The sequence below is a fragment of the Choloepus didactylus genome, chromosome 7 (genome assembly GCF_015220235.1).
Source record: "Choloepus didactylus isolate mChoDid1 chromosome 7, mChoDid1.pri, whole genome shotgun sequence".
Classification (NCBI taxonomy): Eukaryota; Metazoa; Chordata; class Mammalia; order Pilosa; family Megalonychidae; genus Choloepus; species Choloepus didactylus.
Genome location: NC_051313.1, coordinates 117,057,659 through 117,072,060, shown reverse-complemented (window position 1 = coordinate 117,072,060; position 14,402 = coordinate 117,057,659).

Genomic DNA, 14,402 nt, shown 5'->3' with positions numbered 1-14,402 from the left:
GTTCCATGGTACAGAAGGTGTCTTCAGATTGCCATTTCTTTTATCATCAGACTGGAAAAGTGTGGGGTATTTTTAGGGAAGCAACTGGGAAGTAAGTCATTGGCTCTGTTCATGTTTAGGGCATTGTAAAATCTAAACTTTTTGCTATTTTATTTTATAAGTGGAAGTGAAAATTGTTATAACCTCTGGAGAAGGTGATTTGGCAATATCTATCAGAATTATGACGCATTATGTCTCTTAAACAAACATTTCCATGTCTAGGAATTTATCCTTCAGAAAGATTTGCACATGTATGAAATGACATGTATAAGATTATGCATTGCAGCAAAAGATGGGAAATAACTTAGTTTTCCCATAATAGGGGATTGGGTTGCCAAATATGGTACACCCAGACAGTGGCATGCTGTGCAGCTTAAAACACATTAGGGAAGTTCTGTGTCCTAAAAGATCTCCAAGTTACACATTGTTTTGCACCTTGGTTTGTTCAGTTAATGACAATCTTCACTGCCATTCTTTTTTTAAAGAAAATACCTGTATTTGCTTGTGTATACATAAAGGATCTCTGGAAGAACATTTAAGTAAATGGTATCACTGGTTGTTCAAGAAGGGGAAATTTGTGTTTGGGGAATAGGGACAAGGGGAGAAAGGTTTGTCACTTTTTTATATGTTTTAGATTTTGAGTCATCTATTTGAAAAACTGCAACAAAGAAACAAAACACTCTTACCATGTGAGGTTATTCTTATAGTGATCTTATGGCGGGGGATGCCCTAAAAACAGCAGTTTGCAACCTGACTGATGATCAGAAACACAGAGGACTTTTTTCAAAATAAAGATTCCAGATTCTGATTCAATAGATCCGGGGTGGGGCTAGGGTTCCCTAGGAGATTTTGATAATTAGCAGGCTTGGAAAACTGTGTTAATATCTGTTTTCTCAAGACTATAACTGTATATGTGTGTATCTGTATTTTTTAAGGATTTGTGGCCATCAACTGAAATGGCAGTAGGTGGATTGCTTCTTTTCCTAGAAACTTGTGAATACTTTGAAGAGGTATTAGGCAAAGAAACCACCTTGTCTAGGTAAACAACGGTTTAGAAGCGGGTCCTAACAAAGAGGTGATCTTTATGCTCAGCTCTTTTAGGTAGTCAATCAGTTTCCTGGCCTGAGCCTTTAATAGGAGGACTTCTTGTTGCTTTTTAGTTTCTTATTCAGCCACCTCTTTTTTTTTTTTAATTCAATTTTATTGAAATATATTCACATACCATACAGTTGTCCAAAGTGTACAGTCAGTTGTTCACAGTACCATCATATAGTTGTGCATTCATCACCCTAATCTATTTTTGAACATTTTTCTTGTACCAGAAAAAGTGAAAATAAGAATAAAAAAATAAAAGTAAAAAAGAACACCCAAATCATCCCCACCCTCCCACCCTATTTTTCATTTAGTTTTGTGTCCCCATTTTTCTACTCATCCGTCGATACACTGGATGAAGGGAGTGTGATCCACAAGGCTTTCATGATCACACTGTCACACCTTGTAAGCTACATTGCTATACAATTGTCTTAAAGAATCAAGGCTAGTGGGTTATAGATGAACAGTTTCAGGTATTCTAGCTATTCCAATGCATTAAAACCTAAAAAGTGTAATCTATATAGTGCGTAAGAATGCCCACCAGAGTGACCTCTCTACTCCATTTGGAATCTCTCAGCCACTGAAACTTTATTTCCTTTTATTTCACATCCCCCTTTTGGCAAGATGTTCTCAACCCCACGATGTCGGGTCCAGATTCATCCCCAGGAGTCATATCCCGCTTTGCCAGGGAGATTTATACCCCTGGGTGTCAGATCCCACATGGGGGGAGGGCAGTGAGTTCACCCGCCAAGTTCAGCCACCTCTTTTTTTTTTTTCATTTTTATTGAGATTGTTCAGATACCATACAATTATCCAAATCCAAAGTGTACAATCACTTGCCCCTGGGTACCCTCATACAGCTGTGCATCCATCACACTTAATTTTTGTTCAATTTTTAGAAACTTTTCATTACTCCAGACAAGAAATAAAGTGAAAGATGAAAAAAGAAAAAAAGAAAAGGAAACTCTAATGCTCCCCTATCCCTAACCAACCCCCCTCAACAGCCACCTCTCTTTAAGAGGAACTTAAGTCTCAGAAATTGATAGGTTTTATGTCTAACTTTTAGGCTCAAAGAAGCCTGTGGTTCAGTTTTGTTACTAAACTCTTCTGTGGACTTAAGTTAGTTAGGGGGAACTTGGCCAATTGAGCTTTACATGTAACTTATCAAGTTTCTGTTTTGGATGACTCCATCAAACTCAGAGTGAAAAGTGTGTCTTTTGTGTACGCACAGAAAACCTACAGACATCTATTTAGGTTTTTAAGATAGCCTCGGGTATTTAAGAACAACCCATATCTTCCTGAAAGGAAGCTTTTTCTAGAGTATGTTTTTAAGCTCGACTCTCCACTCTAGGATCATTTCGAGTGTTTGAAGTGTCTTACATAGTTTGTAGTTTCAAAAAATAGGTTGATGACTTGATAGTTTAACAAGCTTTAACTGCAGTGAACAAAATTAGGAACTGATAAGTCTAAGAAGATTCTGAATTATTATTGTGTCTGTGCATACTATAATAATGAGTGATAATGACATTTCCTTCATAAAAAAGCTGTGAGGAAGACAAAACTTTTTACTGCCATTGATTTATGCCTGTAGACATCTGGTTTTAATTCTAAAATATGAGTCAACTATAATGTGAGAATTTCTATAGGTGCACATAAGAATACTACTAAATACCAAGAATTGAAGAAGTTAGTGCAGATATACTTGCTTCCTTTTCAGTTGGCATGTTGTAAGTCATTGTGAGTGAAGTCCAAGCTATCATATCATTTCCACTGCCAGGGCTTTTCAATGGTTTGTCCGAATGCCAGTTACCTTGCTTCTAAGCTACATGAGAAATGGGATTGTTGATATAGCCCCAGGCTAATTTGGTCATCCGTACAGAAAAAGCCCAAATGGCAATTAAGTGTTTGCCTCAATTATATAGCTCACTGAGCTGGCATCTTTTAGGCTTATAGTTATATTTAGTAGGAAAAAAAGTAGCCACCTTAGATTTCTCTTACAGCAGTGTCCTGAAAGCTTGCCTAGTATTTTGTGCTTCATGAAAACCTTAATAAGTATCTGCTAACTAATTGGAGACATTGCCTTCCAATTGAAATCTTAAGGGTTAGACTTCCTGGCACAGAATCAAATACAGCATCTAGTATAGTTCAGCAGATAATGGCAGGAATAAAATAATCTGAAATGTTGCTTATTGACCTTGCCCTTCCTTCCTTCCTTCCTTTTTCCCTCCCTTCTTCCAATACACACCCCATACAAAGAACTCCAGCACACCCTTTTTTTTTTTTTTCAACATTTGCTGTGTCGTTCTATCAGTCCATTTTCTGAACACTTGAGTGTAGGCTGTATACAGTATGCTCCTTGAACAAGTAATAATGTCTCGTAGATTTCCTAAGAACAAGGATATTCACTTATATATTCACCTTAAATGCAGTTTTCAAATTCCAGAAATTTAACATTGATATAAAGCTCATAGTCTATATTCCAGTTTTTTCATGTTTCCAGATTTCTCTCCTCCCTTGTTGGATCCCATCCAGGATCATATATTGCCTTTGTCTTTGTCTCTAGTTGCTCTTTTTTTTTTTTAAATCGTGGGAACATATATACAACATAAACTTTCTCATCTCAGCCACTCTCAAGCATGCCATTCGTTGGGATTAATCATATTGACTATGTTGGGGTACCCTTACCACTTTCCTAAACAGAAACCCTGTATTTATTTTGCATCAAGTCCCCATTTCCCCTGGCCCCTGCCACTGGCAAAATGTACTCTAATTTCTGTCTCTGAGTTTGCATATTCTCCAAATTTTTTTTGTCATTTCCATGGGGCTTAAATATAACATCCTAACTCTAACAATCGTATTTCCTTTGATTCTATGTTCCTATACTCCTGTCCCCCCACTTCTGTGTAGTTCTTGTCACAGATTACATGTTTATAATTGAGTCTGAAACCATTGATTTATTATTGCATTTTATATATTTGCTTTTTAGATCTTGTAGGAAATAGAAAAGTGGAGTTACAAACCAAAAATACAGTAGTACTGGCATTTATGTTTACCCCAGTCTTTAATCTTACTGGAGATCTTTATTTCTTCATGTGGCTTTGATATATTATCTAGTGTTCTTTGCACAACCTTCAGAACTCTCTTTAGCATCTCTTGCAGAGCTGATCTAATGGTGATGAACTCCCTCAGCTTTTGTTCATCTGGGAATGCCTTATTCTCTCCCTCATTTTTGAAAGACAGTTTTGCAGATACACAGTTCTTGGTTCGCAGGTTTTTTGTTTTCAGCACTCCTACTGGCTTCTTGCCTCCAATGTTTCTGATAAGAAATTGGTATTTAATCTTATTGAGGCTCCCTTGTTTGTGACATGTTGCTTCTCTCTGGCAGCTTTCAGAATTCTGTATGTCTTTAGCATTCAACAGTTTGATTATAACATGTCTCTGTGTGGGTCTTTTTGGGTTTATCCTGTTAGGAGTTTGTTGAGCTTGGATGTGTATATTCATGTCATTTGTTACATTTGGAAGTTTTCAGTCATTATCTCATGTAAATTTTCTCTCTATCCTTTTATCTGTTTTCCTTCAGGGATTCCCACAATGTACAAATTGGTATGCTTGATGGTATCCCACGGGTTGCTCAGGCTCTGTTTGCTTTTCTTCATTCATTCCTCTTTCTGCTCCTCAGACTGAATGATTTCAATTGTCTTATCTTCAGTAAGACAGCCAGCTCCAATATACTGTTGAACCCATCTAGGGAATTTTTCATTTCTGTTACTGAGGGCTTCGACTCTGTTTGGTCCCTTTTCATAATTTCCATCTCTGTATTGATAATCTCTTAGTGTTCACCTCTTGTTTTCCTAATTTCCTTTAGCTCTTTGGGCATATTTAGGACCATTTTTTTTTTAATATTCATTTTATTGAGATATATTCACATACCACGCAGTCATACAAAACAAATCATACATTCGATTGTTCACAGTAGTTGTACATTCATCACCAAAATCAATCCCTGACACCTTCATTACCACACACACAAAAATAACAAGAATACTAATTAAAGTGAAAAAGAGCAATTAAAGTAAAAAAGAACATGGGTGCCTTTGTCTGTTTGTTTGTTTGTTTGTTTCCCCCTATTTTTCTACCCATGCATCCATAAACTAGACAAAGGGGAGTGTGGTCCTAATGGCTTTCCCAATCCCATTGTCACCCCTCATAAGCTACATTTTTATACAATTGTCTTCAAGATTCATGGGTTCTGGGTTATAGTTTGATAGTTTCAGGTATCCACCACCAGCTACCCCAATTCATTAGAACCTAAAAAGGGTTGTCTATATTGTGTGTAAGAGTGCCCATCAGAGTGACCTCTCGGCTCCTTTTGGAATCTCTCTGCCACTGAAGCTTATTTCATTTCCATTCACATCCCCCTTTTGGTCAAGAAGATGTTCTCCATCACACATTGCCGTGTCTACATTCCTCCCCAGGAGTCATATTCCACGTTGCCAGGGAGATTCACCCCTGGGTGTAGGACCATTTTTAAATGTCTTTGTCTGGTATGTCCCAGGTCTGGTCCTGCTCATTGATGGTTTCTAATGATTTAATTTTCTTCTTCGCCTGGGCCATCACTTCCTGTTTCGTTGTATGCTTTGTATTCTTTTGTTGAAACCTTTTGATATTTTAATGTGTTATCCCTGGAATTTAGACTCTGAGGTGCTTGTTCCTTAAGCTTGTTTCCAGCTGGTGTTATGACAGAGCTTTTCTTGAATGCCAGGGGCTAACCAAATAAAAGAAGGAAACAAATGAAAACAGCTTTCCCAGTCTTTGCAGGTTGACCTTTGCCAGTGCTCTCCTTTAGGGCTTATCCATAGAATGAGTTTGGAGAATAACTGTAGGTCAAAGAGTAGGGATCCTTTCTGCACTTGCCTCTTGTCTTGGGCATGTGCATGTTGTCCTAAGAATTCCCCTGTTTAAGTGGATATGAATGTTCCCTTTTCCTAAGAAACAGTTTCCTCACAGTCCTGGGCACTGCACTGTGTCTTGCAAGCAATCCCTTGTCTCAGGCAGCTGCTTTTCCACACTTGACTGCTTTTCCACAGCCTTTTATAGGCGAGCTCTGTGTGCTACCTTCCACATGCAGGGCAATCTGTCAGGCCACACCAGACAGATTGAGCCAGATATACATGCTCCCAGTATTTGCTCTGCTGTCTCTGGAACTGAGACCAGGGATCCACACTGAGTGCGGGCTGGCTACGTGCCATGCTGGTGAGGGGTTGGGGAGGTACCAGCCAGGGCACTGCAAGATCCTACCACATTTATTTTTTTATTTTTTTATTTTTATTTTTTTATTAATTTTTTATTTTTTGAAATATTCAGGGAACTTTGTTTTTTTAAAGGACAAATCAAATAAGATACAGTTTTCATTTATCCAGACATGCATAATCCATTTTTAATATAAAATGTACTCAATTGGTAAATTACACATGAAATACAAAGGGAATGCAATTTTACATATGTAAAATGATCGCATCTATACCAGTTTAACAGTCAAATTAATCAAAACATCATACTTTTTTTTTTAAAAACCCAACATTTTAAAGTCAATTATCTATAGTAAACCAACGGAAATTCAGATATGGAATGGTTTAACTGAAAGCAGAAATTAAGACACCTGCTAAGAATTTAGAGCAGTAACTTTCATTTTAAATTTATAAAATAGATTTATTTAACCAAGACACCTGTTTCAAAGAAGCAACCAAATACTGGGGTTGATTTACTGGGTGAGGAAAGCAGGTAAAAATGTGGTTAAAAACCTGCTGGCCCAAGTTCAGCTGATTCCTGTTCCTTCATTTGAAGCAGCTCAGCTAACCGGAGTAGTCAAGGTCTGTAACTACTCCTCTCCTTTTTTCCCATACTAGGGGTTATCAGAAACTCTCTCTGAGGTTCACAGTTTATAGACTAGGTAGCAGTCTTCCCTTCTGTTCCTCTTAACTGTTTGAAAGAGATATTCTGAGACTATTAACAAAGCACACAGAAGCAGCTTTTTTTCCCAATTCATTAATAGACACCTTAGCCTTTTTTTTCAACAAGTTATGGCTAGAATATAAATAGCCAATACTTGCAGTTTTTCAACAGTACTAGAAAACCCAAAACCTGTCTTATCACCCTCACCTCTGTTAGTAAAAAGGAAATTTGATTAAAACCTGTAAAATCATACAACAAAGGAAGACTGAAGACTGATCCTTATCCTTAAATCTAATTTCAGATGTCAACCTAGTCCGATGTATCTAGTAACTAACAGCATTTCAATCATAAATCCAGTAAAGGCATTCTAAACTAAGTGTAACTTTTAGTTTAGTTGATGTGCCTGTTTGGTATTAAAAGTGCTAGTAACATGCTAAGATGTCTTATGGCACATTGGGCTCAATAGCATGTCCTGATGAGGCTTCCACTTTTAGTAGAATTTTTTCCTTAAATTTTGTCTAGCATAGTAAACCCCTCTGATGTATTAAAATTATTCTAGTGAAATCAGTGCTGACATAAACAACGTTCCCTGACTTGGCTCCATGGTAGCTTTTAGTGAAACTGCAATGACCGAGTTATAAAATGCTTTTTTTTTTTTTTAATGGCATCTTAGGTTAGTATATTCACTCATGCAAAATCCAAGGTAGTATAATAGAAAGACTATTGTTAAAACAGATGTTGTGGCTATAAGCATCTCTCTTCATATTAGGCATTTAGAAGCTTCTTAAAATTTTTCAGGTGCTAAAGGTGGTGGTAAAACTAGGCTGTGCCTCCTCCCGAACACCTCTTTGTTGCTCAGATGCGGCCCTCTCTCTCTAGTTAAGCCAACTTGGCAGGTGAAATCACTGCTCTCCCCCCATGTGGGATCAGACACCCATTGGAGTGAATCTCCCTGGCAACGTGGAATATGACTCCTGGGGAGGAACGTAGACCTGGCATCATGGGATGGAGAACATCTTCTTGATCAAAAGGGGGATGTGAAAGGAAATGAAATAAGCTACAGTGGCAGAGAGATTCCAAAAGGAGCTAGAGGTCACTCTGCTGGGCACTCTTACACACAATATATACAACCCTTTTTAGGTTCTAGTGAATTGGAGTAGCTAGCAGTAAATACCTGAACTATCAAACTAGAACCCAGAACCCATGAATCTTGAAGACGATTGTATAAAAATGTAGCTTATGAGGGGTGACAATGTGATTGGGAAAGCCATAAGGACCACACTCCCCTTTGTCTAGTTTATGGATGGATGAGTAGAAAAATGGGGGAAGGAAGGCAAACAAAAAAACAAAGGCACCCAGTGTTTCTTTTTACTTTAATTGCTCTTTTTCACTTTAATTATTATTCTCGTTATTTTTGTGTGTGTGGTAATGAAGGTGTCAGGGATTGATTTTGGTGATGAACGCACAACTGTAATGATACTGTGAACAATCAGATGTATGCTTTGTTTTGTATGACTGCATGGTATGTGAGTATATATCGCAATAAAATGAATTAAAAAAAAAATAGGCTATATAGCTGTACCATTTATAAGCACCTTATTACAGGACAGTTACTTGACCCTATATGGGAATGTGCTTTCAATTCAAGAGATAGTAATAAAGTGCCTACCTTTATAAAAATCATAGATTCCAAATTTTAAATTAAGCTAATTACATCGACACATTAGGGTTAACAAAATCTAGACCCTATCTACAGATTTGATCTAATTATCTATCCTGCATACTGTTTTAAAAACAATCACATAGAAAAACTTACTCCTCACTGACTGAATAAGTAGGGCCCACTGCTGAAGCTTAACAATCAAATTTTATTGCTTTATTCACGTGGTGCTTTTGCAAGGCACTGTGGTATGGGCTAGAAAACTCTGAATGACTAGTGAAGAAACCTTGGAATGATACATGAAGGATGATATGAAAAGTCATTCTGAGGCAGGATGCTTTACTGAATTGTTTTTAACCAGGATATCAAACATCAGGAATGAGTTCAAGTTAAAATTGACAGAATGAACGCATCTTAAGGTCAGTCACTTCACATGCCCATCCTGATAGTTTGAATAATCTGGAAAATTGCAGAGTCATAAACAACAAAAATGAAGAGTGCTAACAACCAGGGTCTTACAGATGCCTTCTCTTCGGGGGCATTTCTCGAGGTCTTTGGTGACGTTGCCACACTGGGTGATGTTCTTGCTGTGCTTCTCGTTGGTCACACGGATCCGCTGCTTGGCGACATCTTCGCGGCGCCACCACTAGACCCGGCCACCCCTTAGACTCGCTCGCTCGCTTGCTTCGCTCTTCTCTCCGCTGCGAGGCTCGGCTCATAGGGCTGGCGCTGCCGGAGAGAGGTGGCTCTCAGGAGGGGTGCGAGCTCTGGCTGCTGGGCCTGGGCGCGGTGCGCGCAGGGCTTGAGTGCTAGGTGGACGCGGGTCGTCAGTTGACTGCTGCCACCAGACCGACAGGCCGGGTGCGTGGGAGTAACCAAGCAGGCCGCCGGGCCGTTCTCCAGCGGCCACTGCTGCTGGGGCAGTCACCGAGAGCGTGGAGCTAAAGAGGAAGGAAGCGCAACGCAACAACCGGGTGGTGCAGCGTATCGCCTCGAACTACTTCGGGTTCGGCTGCTAACCGATCCTACCACATTTAAGTTGCCTTTTTCTTGATTTGGGGCTTGCCCTGTTTCTGTAAGCCTTTAACTGTTTTCTTGAGCTTTTAGAAAGATGTGTCTCCCCGTTTTTGGTGGTTGTTCAAAGCCTGTGTGGGGGAATGGAGCTTCTCGTTCCACCATCTTGATCGGGTGGGGCCTATCCTTAGTCTTTTTTGGGGGATGGGGAGTGGGTTTCACCCTTATAGAAAAGTTGCAAGAATCACGCAAAGCATAATGTGTATCCTTTAATCCGATTCACCTGTTAGCATTTTGCCCCATTTGCTTTCCCGTTTATGCTCTCCCTCGCTTTTTCTCTCTATATATATCTGTATATTTTTCTGAACTATTTAAGAGTGGGTTGCGGAGGAGGCGGGGCAAGATGGCGGACTGGTGATCTGTATGTTTTAGTTACTCCTCCAGGAAAGTAGGTAGAAAGCCAGGAACTGCGTGGACTGGACACCACAGAGCAATCTGACTTTGGGCATACTTCATACAACACTCATGAACACGTCAAACTGCTGAGATCAGCGAAATGTGTAAGTTTTTGCGGCCAGGGGACCCGCGCCCCTCCCTGCCAGTCTCAGTCCCGTGGGAGGAGGGGCTGTCAGCTCCGGGAAGGAGAAGGGAGAACTGCAGTGGCAGCCCTTATCGGAAACTCATTCTACTGATCCAAACTCCAACCATAGATAGACTGAGACCAGACACCAGAGAATCTGAGAGCAGCCAGCCCAGCAGAGAGGAGACAGACATAGAAAAAAAACAGCACGAAAACTCCAAAATAAAAGCGGAGGATTTTTGGAGTTCTGGTGAACATAGAAAGGGGAAAGGCAGAGCTCAGGCCCTCAGGCTCATATGCAAATCCCGAAGAAAAGCTGATCTCTCTGCCCTGTGGAACTTTCCTTAATGGCCCTAATTGCTTTGTCTCTTAGCATTTCAATAACCCATTAGATCTGTGAGGAGGGCCCTTTTCTTTTTTTCTTAATCCTTTTTTCTTTTTCTAAAACAATTACTCTAAGAAGCCCAATACAGAAAGCTTCAAAGACTTGCAATTTGGGCAGGTCAAGACAAGAGCAGAACTAAGAGAGCTCTGAGACAAAAGGCAATAAATAATCCAGTGGCTGAGAAATTTCACTAAGCACCACAACTTCCCAAGAAAAGGGGGGTGTCCGCTCACAGCCATCATCCTGGTGGACAGGAAACACTCCTGCCCATCGCCAGCCCCATAGCCCAGAGCTGCCCCACACAACCCAGTGTGACAGAAGTGCTTCAAATAACAGGCACACTCCACAAAACTGGGCGTGGACATCAGCCTTCCCTGCAACCTCAGCTGATTGTCCCAGAGTTGGGAAGGTGGAGCAGTATGAATTAACAAAGCCCCATTCAGCCATCATTTCAGCAGACTGGGAGCCTCCCTACACAGCCCAGCAGCCCAGAACCGCCCTGGGGGGATGGCACTCACCTGTGACATAGCACAGTCATCCCTCAACAGAGGACCAGGGGGTGCACGCCCTGGAAGAGGGACCCACTTGCAAGTCTCAGGAGCCATACGCCAATACCAAGGACTTGTGGGTCAGTGGCAGAGACAAACTGTGGCAGGACTGAACTGAAGGATTAGACTATTGCAGCAGCTTTAAAACTCCAGGATCACCAGGGAGATTTGATTGTTAGAGCCACCCCCCCTCCCTGACTGCCCAGAAACACGCCCCATATACAGGGCGGGCAACACCAACTACACACGCAAGCTTGGTACACCAATTGGACCCCACAAGACTCACTCCCCCACTCACCACAAAGGCAAAGCAGGGGAGAACTGGCTTGTGGAAAACAGGTGGTTCGTGGACGCCACCTGCTGGTTAGTTAGAGAAAGTGTACTCCACGAAGCTGTAGATCTGATAAATTAGAGATAAGGACTTCAATTGGTCTACATATCCTAAAAGAACCCTATCAAGTTCAGCAAATGCCAAGAGGCCAAAAACAACAGAAAATTATAAAGCATATGAAAAAACCAGACGATATGGATAACCCAAGCCCAAGCACCCAAATCAAAAGACCAGAAGAGACACAGCACCTAGAGCAGCTACTCAAAGAACTAAAGATGAACAATGAGACCATAGTACAGAATACAAAGGATATCAAGAAGACCCTAGAAGAGCATAAAGAAGACATTGCAAGACTAAATAAAAAAATAGATGATCTTATGGAAATTAAAGAAACTGTTGACCACATTAAAAAGATTCTGGACACTCATAGTACAAGACTAGAGGAAGCTGAACAATGAATCAGTGACCTGGAAGATGACAGAATGGAAAATGAACGCATAAAAGAAAGAATGGGGAAAAAAATTGAAAAAATCGAAACGGACCTCAGGGATATGATACATAATATAAAATGTCCTAATATAAGACTCATTGGTGTTCCAGAAGGGGAAGAAAAGGGTAAAGGTCTAGGAAGAGTATTCAAAGAAATTGTTGGGGAAAACTTCCCAAATCTTCTAAACAACATAAATACACAAATCATAAATGCTCAGCAAACTCCAAATAGAATAAATCCAAATAAACCCACTCTGAGACATATTCTGATCACACTGTCAAACACAGAAGAGAAGGAGCAAGTTCTGAAAGCAGCAAGAGAAAAGCAATTCACCACATACAAAGGAAACAGCATAAGACTAAGTAGTGACTACTCAGCAGCCACCATGGAGGCAAGAAGGCAGTGGCACGATATATTTAAAATTCTGAGTGAAAAAAATTTCCAACCAAGAATACTTTATCCAGCAAAGCTCTCCTTCAAATTTGAGGGAGAGCTTAAATTTTTCACAGACACACAAATGCTGAGAGAATTTGCTGACAAGATACCTGCCCTACTGGAGATACTCAAGGGAGCCCTACAGACAGAGAAACAAAGAAAGGACAGAGAGACTTGGAGAAAGGTTCAGTACTAAAGAGATTCGGTATGGGTACAATAAAGGATATTAATAGAGAGAGGGGAAAAATATATATGACAAACATAAACCAAAGGATAAGATGGCTGATTCAAGAAATGCCTTCACGGTTATAACGTTGAATGTAAATGGATTAAACTCCCCAATTAAAAGATATAGATTCGCAGAATGGATCAAAAAAAATGAACCATCAATATGTTGCATAGAAGAGACTCATCTTAGACACAGGGACACAAAGAAATTGAAAGTGAAAGGATGGAAAAAAATATTTCATGCAAGCTACAGCCAAAAGAAAGCAGGTCTAGCAATATTAATCTCAGGTAAAATAGACTTTAAATGCAGGGATGTTTTGAGAGACAAAGAAGGCCACTACATACTAATAAAAGGGTCAATTCAACAAGAAGAAATAACAATCATAAATGTCTATGCACCCAATCAACGTGCCACAAAATACATGAGAGAAACACTGGCAAAACTAAAGGAAGCAATTGATGTTTCCACAATAATCGTGGGAGACTTCAACACATCACTCTCTCCTATAGATAGATCAACCAGACAGAGGACCAATAAGGAAATTGAAAACCTAAACAATCTGATAAATGAATTAGATTTAACAGACATATACAGGACATTACATCCCAAATCACCAGGATACACATACTTTTCTAGTGCTCACGGAACTTTCTCCAGAATAGATCATATGCTGGGACATAAAACAAGGGCTCAGTAAATTTAAAAAGATTGAAATTATTCAAAGCACATTCTCTGACCACAATGGAATACAATTAGAAGTCAATAACCATCAGAGACTTAGAAAATTCACAAATACCTGGAGGTTAAACAACACACTCCTAAACAATCAGTGGGTTAAAGAAGAAATAGCAAGAGAAATTGCTAAATATATAGAGACGAATGAAAATGAGAACACAACATACCAAAACCTATGGGATGCAGCAAAAGCAGTGCTAAGGGGGAAATTTATAGCACTAAACGCATATATTAAAAAGGAAGAAAGAGCCAAAATCAAAGAACTAATGGATCAACTGAAGAAGCTAGAAAATGAACAGCAAACCAATCCTAAACCAAGTACAAGAAAAGAAATAACAAGGATTAAAGCAGAAATAAATGACATAGAGAACAAAAAAACAATAGAGGATAAATATCACCAAAAGTTGGTTCTTTGAGAAGATCAACAAGATTGACAAGCCCCTAGCTAGACTGACAAAATCAAAAAGAGAGAAGACCCATATAAACAAAATAATGAATGAAAAAGGTGACATAACTGCAGATCCTGAAGAAATTAAAAACATTATAAGAGGATACTATGAACAACTGTATGGCAACAAACTGGATAATGTAGAGGAAATGGACAATTTCCTGGAAACATATGAACACCCTAGACTGACCAGAGAAGAAATAGAAGACCTCAATCAACCCATCACAAGCAAAGAGATCCAATCAGTCATCAAAAATCTTCCCACAAATAAATGCCCAGGGCCAGATGGCTTCACAGGGGAATTCTACCAAACTTTCCAGAAAGAACTGACACCAATCTTACTCAAACTCTTTCAAAACATTGAAGAAAATGGAACACTACCTAACTCATTTTATGAAGCTAACATCAATCTAATACCAAAACCAAGCAAAGATGCTACAAAAAAGGAAAACTACCGGCCAGTC